The following is a 6,763-nucleotide window of genomic DNA, read 5'->3' as shown; positions in this document are numbered from 1 at the left end:
CTCCCTCCCTTTCTTTTCTCTCCTTCCTTCCTCCTTTTTCTCTCCTTCCTTCCTCCCTTCATCCTTGTTCTTCCTTCCTTCCTCCCTCCTCATTTCTTTCCTTCCTCCCCCTCCCTTTTTTCTCTCTCCTCCCTCCTTTCTTTCCTTCCTCCCTTTCTCTCTCCTTCCTTCATTTCTTTGTTCCTTCCTCCCCCCTCTCCCTTTCTTTTCTCTCTTTGTTCCTTCATTTCTTCTTCCTTCCCTTTCTTTTCTCTCCTCCCTCCCTTTCTTTTCTCTTCCTCCCTTCCTGCCTCCCTTCATTTCCTCCCTCTTTTCTCTCCTTCCTTCCTTCCCTTCCTTCCTTCCTTCCTCCTTCCTTCCTTCCTTCCTTCCTTCCTCCTGAAGCATCTGAATTTTGGTCATGTGATCATGGGAATGTTACAAAGGTTGTAACTGTGACAAACTGTGCTAAGTAACTTTTTTTCAGTGCCGTTGTACCTTTGAACGGACGCTAAATGAACTGTTGTAAGTCGAGGACCACCTTCAACCCTTGATTTATAATCACAATTGGAACCAGATTTTCTGTGGCTAAGCTAGAGGCTTCTTCAGTGAGTTGTACCTGATCTTACAACCTCTTTTGCTACCCTCAGTTGTTAAGTGAGCCCAGCTTCTCCCATTGACGTTGCTTTTAGGAAGTCAGCTGGGATGGTCGCAAATGGTAATCACGTAACCCGAGGACATTGAAACAGACATAAAGAAAGGCTGGTTGCCATGCACCCAAATTTGGATGACAGGACTGGGGAGAATGCTGCAACGTTTGCTGTAAGTACAAGGACTATTTAATAAGTCGTAAGTCACTTTTTAGCACAGGTAGTCTTTGACTTACAATCAAATTGAGCCCAACGTTTCTGTTGTTAAATGAAACCATTGTTAAGGGAGTTTTGCCTCCTGTGTGACCTTTCTTGCCACGGTTGTTAAGTGAATCACTGCAGTTGTTAAGTGAGTAATAAGGCTGTGAAGGGAATCTGGCTGCTCATCACAGAAAGGGATCCCTTGACTCCAGGGCACTGCAACTGTCATAAATACGAAGCAGTTGCCAAGGGTTTGAATTTTCATCGCATGACCGTGGGGAAGTGGCAATGGTTATAAGTGTGAAAAAACGGTCCTAAGTCACTTTTTCCAGTGCCGTTGTGACTAGGCCCACCTGAGGCATAACAGCTGACTGCGTGACTTTGGGCTAATCACTAGGAGACAAGGAGTCCTGCCTCAGGCATGAAAGCCAGTTGGGTGACTTTGGGCTAATCACCAGGAAACAGAGAGTGCTAATCCCACCTGAGGCATGAAAGCCAGCTGGGTGACTTTAGGCACATCACCAGGAGGTTCTGAGTTCTAATCCTGCCTCAGGCATAAAAGCTGACTGGGTGACTTTGAGCCAATCACTAGGAGACTGTGAGTTCTAGTCCTGCCTTAGGTATGAAATTTGTCTGGGTGACTTTGAGCCCGTGAATTTTTCTCTCAGCTCAACCCACCTCACAGGGTTGTTGTTGTTGTTGGGATAATCCCAGGAGGAAGGAATCTGAAGTATATTTGCTGTCTTGAGTAAAGTACTAAAGATGGGATTAAAAAAAAAATCAAATAAAGAAGTCATAAATAAATATAAGCCACTCCCTCCACGCCTGAACCAAGCAGGAACGAAACGCGTCAAGGTTGATAATATGGCTTTCAAACAAGAGGTGTGGTGGGGAGAAAGCGCTTTGCATCTGCTCAGAGACTATATTACATGATACCCCCAACGCCAGCAACCTGAAATGTGAACAGGATCACCTCATCGGAGCAACACCCCCGCCCCCCCTCAAATGAAATCCTGATTGAAAAGCCATAAATGCCAGGAGGGTTAACCACTCAATACCAGAACAGGATTTCCATCCTGCCGGATAATCAGAGTAACTTTTGTGCTCGGCTCTCAGAGGAGACCCAAATCAAACCCTGCAGCCTAATCAGACAGCCACAAAGTAAATCTAAAATGAATTACACCAGCCGCGTCGAGCCCGGCAAACTGGAGGAAGGGAGGAAGTGTTACGCAAGGATCTGAAAAAAAACAAAAAAAATAAAAAATAAACCAAGAAAACACCCCTCCCCCCCCCCGCCCAACCAAAACGCATTTTGGAAACTGACACTTTCTGTGGAAAGATCGGAAAGAAAAATGTACACATACACACAGAGAGACAGACAGACAGACATAAAAGGCAAGGAGGATGAAGAGGAACCAAGTTCGTCAAACGGATCTCACTTTGTCTAATCTTTTCTTAAGGCTTATGGTGTGATCAGACAGGCGGGGGAGGGGAGGGGGAGAGAGAGAGAGAGAAAGAGAGAGGGAGGTTCTAGAAGAGAGAGTGAGGAAGAGAAAAGAGGTTCTGGGAGAGAGAGAAAGATATACTAGGGGAGAAAGAGAGAAAGAGAAATATACTAGGAGAGAGATTCTAAGAGAGAGAGAGAGAAAGAAAGAGGGAGGAGGAGATTCTAGAAGAGAGAGAGAGAAAGAGAGAGATTCAGAGAGAAAAGATATACTAGGAGAGAAAGAGAGAAAGAGAAATATACTAGAGAGAGAAAGAGAGAGATTCTAAGAGAGAGAGAGAAAGAAAGAAAGAGAGGGAGGGAGGGAGATTCTAGAGAGAGAGAGAGAAAGAGAGAGATTCTAGGAGAGAAAAAGATATACTAGGAGAGAGAGAGAGAAAGAGAAATATACTAGGAGAGAGAAAGAGAGAGATTCAAGAGAGAGAGAAAGAAGAGAGGGAGAGAGAGAAGAGAGAGAGAAGAAAGAAAGAGAGGGAGAGAGAGGAGATTCTAGAGAGAAGAGAGATTCTAAGAGAGAGAAAGAGAGAGAGAGAGAGAAGAAAGAGATTCTAGGAGAGGGAAAGATATACTAGGAGAGAGAGAAAGAAAGAGAGAGAGAGAAAGAAAAGAATACTAAGAGAGAGAGAGAGGAGGGAGAGAGAGATTCAAGAGAGAGAAGAGAGAGGAGGAGACTAGCAGAGAGAGAAAGATTCTAGAAGAGGGAAAGATATACTAGGAGAGAGAGAGAGAGGGGAAGAGAGGGAGATTCTAGAAGAGAGAGACTAGCAGAGAGACAGACAGACAGACACACACACACACACGCCCGGGGAGACGACCCTGTCTTTAAGTGCGTGAGAAAGCAAACGAAGACGGGAACAAACCCGCCCAAGACCACCCCTTCTCCCGCATCCACCGTTGCAGACCGACAGCAGCCTCGATCCCAGGTGCGCGTTCGTGTGTGTTTGTGGCGGCCAGGAAAAAAAAAAAAAGCGGCGGGTCCCCGTCTTAGGAGGATTACGGCACCATTGCGGAGGGCTTGATAATCGGGGGGCGGGCGGGGGGGGTGTTTGCTTTCTGGTGCCTGCGATGAATGAACGGGGCTAACCTCGCTGGTATAAAAAGGCGACGTCGCAGGTTCCCGTTGCCAGCCCAAGAAAAGGCGGCGAGAGGATTGTTGGTTTCTTTACTTCCCAGGTGTGTCGCGGAGTTTGGGTAAGTACAGTTTTTCTACTTTAAAAAGGAAGGGAGACTGAGAAAGCTGGTTTTTTTTAAAAAAAATATTTTTTTAAATTAGCATCCTTTGGACCAATCCTAACTCCCCCCACCCCACCCCACCCCGTGTTTTGCAAGGTTAAAAATTCTATTTATTTATTTCTCTATTCCTGCGTTATGCGATTGCATCCTCGAGAGGGTTTAGCAATCGCAACCCGGGATCAAATTGTTGCTAAAGTTTATCGGGGCTCGGTTTTCAACGCAAAAAAAAAAAAAAAAGGCAGCGTGGCAGCTCAACCCCCGTTTCAGCAAGTTCCCAGCGACGAGTCTCGGGGGGCTCTTGAGCATAGGCAGAGAGCAGAAAAACAGACTGGAACTCATTACCTTTCCTTGCTCAGCCTTATTTTGGAGGTTCCCCCTCTTAAGTAGCAGAGTTGTTGCTACAGTCGTTGGTATCCAAGAGAAAGCAGCCCGTTTTCTGGAAGGAGAGGGAGGGGGAGAGGCAGAGAGAGAGAAAGAAAGAGAGAAGAGAGAGAGAAAGAGAAGAAAAAGAGAGGAAGGGAGAGGAAGAGTGAGAGCAAGAGAGAAAGAGAAGGAGAGAGGAAGAGAGAAAGAAAGAGAAGAAAAAGAGAGGAGAGGGAAGAAAGAGGAAGAGAGAGGAGAGGAAGAGAGAGAGGAGAAGAGAGAAGAAAAAGAGGAAGAGAGGAAGTGAAGAAGAGAGAGGAAGAAGGAGAGAGAAAAGGGAGAAGAGAGAAGAAAGAGAGGAAGAGGGAGGGAGGGGAGAGAGAAGAGAGGAAGAGGGTGGAAGAGAGAAGAAAGAGAAGAGGCAGAAGAAAAGAGAGAGGAAGAGAAGAGAGAAAAAAGAAGAAAGAAAGGAAGACAGAGCGGGGAGAGAGAAAAGAGAGAAGAGAAAGAGTGTGTGTAAGAAAAAGGGAAATAGCATGTTTTTTTTTAAATCCTGTTTTTTTTAAAGACTGCTCTCAAATCCACAACAAAAACAGATCTCTCAGGTTAATGTTTGAGAGGAATCCAGGCCAGATAGGTGATGGTTAAGTGGGGGAAGGAAAGGACCTGATTTAAGCTGGGATTGAAAGGGAAAGCGTTTAGGGAATAAGATGGCTTTTGAAAAACTGAGATTTGGAAGCTGGGCACCATTTTTTTAAAAAAAAAACAAAAAAACTTTTAAACTGCAGTTTTTGATTGGGTCCAGATGAAATTCAACCCTGGAGAAAAGAGTGCAGAGTGCTGTGTCATTTGACCACTGCCGAAAAGGCAATAGGTGTCGTTGTGCGCAGGTAGAAGATTGGCTGTCAGTAGTTCTTCTCAACAGGTCGACCCCCTATGCCATGTACAGTTTGGACCAAATTCTTTCTTCTGGTGGTGTCTTTTTTTTTTTTTTTAAAGTAACTTCTGGGTCCAGTTTGGAGACCATCATTAGGTTTCCCCAGAGAGAGACGCAGGAAAGCCTGTGGTTTATTCAGAGCAAATCTTGCAAATAAGAGGATCTCTCTTTCTCTCTCTCTCTCCCTCTCCGTCCCTCCCTCCCTCTCTCTCTCCCTCCTCTCTCTCTCTCTCTCTCACCACCTGGAGGGCAAGTACCTGTATCCTGATCAACAGCTTAGTTGAAGCTGCTTCCAGCTCAAGGAGAGGTCTTCCGTGCTAATCTAGAACAACTACTATCAGTTATTAAATTAAATTATTCTCAGGGTGGTTTTTCCAAGCCTTCCTTAGAGAAGTCAAGTCGGAACCTTGGATCCCCCGGCACAAAACTTCTTAGTCCTAGAATTGTATCTTTGGCTATGTTCAAGAGAAGTATCCTCATCATCATTGGAATTGGAAGGGACCTTGGAGGTCTTCTAGTCCAACCCCCTGCTCGAGCAGGAGACCCTATACTATTTCAAACAAACGGATGTCCAGTCCCTTCTTAAAAGCCTGCAAGCGATGAAACATCCACAACTTCTGGAGGTCTAGTTGATTGATCTCTGGGGGAATGTCTCCTTAGTTCTAGGTTGCTTCTGTCCTTGGTTAAGTTAGTTTCCCTCCGTTGCTTCTTGAATTCGACGGCCTCTATAGCGTTCCTCATAGCCTAAAATGTTCCTCCTTTGTCGTTCCGTGGGAGATCTTCTCCTCTGTCCAGGAAGATTAGACTGAGTTAGGTCTAACCTAGGCCGAATTAGGGAGAAACCAGAAAGGTGAGTAAAGATCTTTTGCCACCGCCGATAAATAGCCTTCTCTCCAAACAGTGGTTTGGCCACTACCATTACCCTTGACTAGTAATAGTGACATCCACACGCTTAATACTACTAATCACAACGGAGGTGGAAGGGACTTCTAGCTCAACCCTCTGCCTAGGCAGGAAATCCTACACCACTTCAGACAAATGGCTGTTCTAATCTCTTCTTAAAAACTTCCAGTGTTGGACAGCATTTACAACTTCTGGAGGCAAGTTGTTCCACTGATTAATTGTTCTCACTGTCAGGAAATTTCTCCTTAGTTCTAGGTTGCTTCTCTCCTTGATTAGTTTCCATCCATTGCTTCTTGTTCTTGCCTTCTGGTGCTTTGCAGAATAGCTTGACTCCCTCTTCTTTGGGGCAGCCCCTGAGATACTAGAAGACTGCTATCATGTCTCCCCTAGTCCTCCTTTTCATTAAACAATAGACCTGCCCAGTTCCTGCAACCGTTCTTCATAGGTTTTAGCCTCCAGTCCTCTCCTGATCTTCATTGCTCTTCTCTGCACTCTTTCTAAAGAGTCTCAACATCCTTTTTTTTTAATATCGTGGTGATCAAAACTGGAGGCAGGATTCTAAGTATGGTCTTATCAAGGCATTATAAAGCCGCAAGTCAGAAGTTCTACATCCCAGGGCGATCTCTGAGCCTTTAATTCTATCCCTTCCTCATAACACGGGGAAAATAGATGAAGCCATTTCTTATCAACTCCATGGTCTGATTCTGCCCGTCTCTGAATGATCTCAGAACCGTTGCCAGCTTTCCCAGAAGACAGACCTGATAATTGGGACTCTCATTTTAGATAAATACATCGGATGGGCATTTCGATCAACCAGTAAATAAATGGGCCCCCCCGAAAGCTGACTTCTATCTGAGTCATACCATTTTTCCGGTGTTAATTTTCTTCCAGATTCAAAAGCCTGCGTCTTAGTTAGTTCCCTGAAGCTTTCCCCCTTTTATTTTTAATTTTATTTTTTGCTCTGACTTTTGTTATTGCTGCCTCTCCTGTCAC

The 6,763-nt window shown here is 45.1% G+C and overlaps 1 protein-coding gene across 5 annotated transcripts in view; it reads left to right on the top strand.

The window, feature by feature from the left end:
• Positions 1–3,008: 3,008 nt before the first annotated feature.
• C2CD4C (C2 calcium dependent domain containing 4C) overlaps positions 3,009–6,763 on the top strand; it is a 29,527-nt gene continuing 25,772 nt past the window's right edge. For 2 of the 5 annotated variants that reach the window (XR_015741299.1, XR_015741298.1), the window contains exon 1: positions 3,009–3,257. The gene's annotated coding sequence lies outside the window, so the exon portion shown is untranslated. Of the gene's footprint in view, positions 3,258–3,388; positions 3,530–6,763 lie in introns of those variants that run through there. The other 3 variants (XR_015741295.1, XM_026699113.2, XR_015741297.1) reach the window with 2 other exon arrangements.

The sequence above is a fragment of the Pseudonaja textilis genome, chromosome 1 (assembly GCF_049901715.1).
Source record: "Pseudonaja textilis isolate UNSWEBS1 chromosome 1, rPseTex1.2, whole genome shotgun sequence".
NCBI classification, from domain to species: Eukaryota; Metazoa; Chordata; class Lepidosauria; order Squamata; family Elapidae; genus Pseudonaja; species Pseudonaja textilis.
Note: the sequence above shows the minus strand (reverse complement) of the source record. Positions and strands in the feature narration are given on the sequence as shown.